The sequence below is a fragment of the Dendropsophus ebraccatus genome, chromosome 6 (assembly GCF_027789765.1).
Source record: "Dendropsophus ebraccatus isolate aDenEbr1 chromosome 6, aDenEbr1.pat, whole genome shotgun sequence".
NCBI lineage: Eukaryota > Metazoa > Chordata > Amphibia > Anura > Hylidae > Dendropsophus > Dendropsophus ebraccatus.
In genome coordinates, this window is record NC_091459.1 from 64,947,872 (window position 1) to 64,949,299 (window position 1,428).

The following is a 1,428-nucleotide window of genomic DNA, read 5'->3' on the forward strand; positions in this document are numbered from 1 at the left end:
ACACACAGCCCCGGATACTGTGGCCCCTCACACACACAGCCCCGGATACTGTGGCCCCTCACACACACAGCCCCGGATACTGTGGCCCCTCACACACACAGCCCCGGATACTGTGGCCCCTCACACACACAGCCCCGGATACTGTGGCCACACACACACACACACACACACACAGTGGCCCCTCACACGGGAGCCCTGAGCAGTGAGTCACCCTCAGACACCACGTGGAGAGCTCCGGCCCCGGGTGAGACCTCCCTGACAGCCCGTGACCGCCGCTCACAGGATGGAGGAGGAGGCGGAAGAGTCTGCTGTCCCCGGTGATGGAGCCGCACATGTCACCCCCAGCCCGTATTATTGTACACGGAGCCGAGCTCACTACCTGCTTTCACCGCCCGTGTACATGTCACCAATCCACTTACACGCAGACGGCTCCGTGTCCCGGAGAACGCATCATTACGAATATAGAACGCCATGGCGGTGTATACACAGCGGTAACAATGCGACCGGAGGGGCGGACTTACCCGGTTGAGGCCCCCGGTGCGGGCGGTCAGGCCCGGGAATCCACGCTCTCCGGTGGCTCTGCTCCCCGCCCGCTGTATCCGGCGGCCGGCTCGGTTTATCACCTGAGGCCCATGGTGGCTGCGAGGGCCGATGCCTGAGGGCGACCGAAAGTGACAGCGAGTGAAGACACCGAGACAGGCGGGAGAAGAGCGGCGAGGACTGGAGGAGCAGACACCATAGAGAGAGGAATGGATGAGGCAGAGTACTCAGGAGGAGGAGCCGAGAGCACGGGGAGGGGTGGCGGGAGAGGCGGCGGATAGCGAGGTGATGAGCGGCTGCGGAGGTGACCGGGGTGACACGGCGATGGCGGAGGAGCACTGGGCGCGCGCCGTGCTGAGAGATCGCGGACAGTCTCCCATGGCAACCAATAAGATCCCAGCTTTCGTAGTAACAGAGCGGGTTATAGAGAATAAGAGCTTAAGTGATTGGTCGGTGCTGATGACTGCACCATTCCCTCTGTAGTGGAGGGGTGGGCGCTGTGTGACAGGCGCACTGACAGCTGCTCAGGTGATGGAGGCCAGGAGGAAGGAGTGCGCTGTATGGAGAGTGGTGGGGGATGTGTGCGCACAGAGTCATGGCTTATCCACAGCTCCTAACTGACCCGCAAGAAAACACAGAAGCCGGGACTTGCATTGAGACCAATGATAGCAAAGTCACATGCCACCTGCCACCACAAATTCCTTTTGGATTTTTTGCAGTAATTAGATGCAATGCCATCATAAGATGTAGTGATCTTCATGGCAGGAGAAAAGTCACCATGTAGCCCCCTATCTTTCTCATGCCCTTGGATAGTGCAGCCTGCCATGGCCCAGGAGGACTGCACGCAGTCATGTCACATTGTACATCATAGGACAGGTCACCATTAAA

General features: G+C 59.5%; 1 protein-coding gene across 3 annotated transcripts in view; it reads right to left on the reverse strand.

The window, feature by feature from the left end:
- Positions 1 to 913, reverse strand: part of ATP13A3 (ATPase 13A3) — a 189,981-nt gene extending 189,068 nt beyond the window's left edge. For all 3 annotated transcript variants that reach the window (XM_069975062.1, XM_069975063.1, XM_069975061.1), the window contains exon 1: positions 522 to 913. The gene's annotated coding sequence lies outside the window, so the exon portion shown is untranslated. The remainder of the gene's footprint in view (positions 1 to 521) is intronic.
- Between the last annotated feature and the right edge of the window lie 515 nt (positions 914 to 1,428).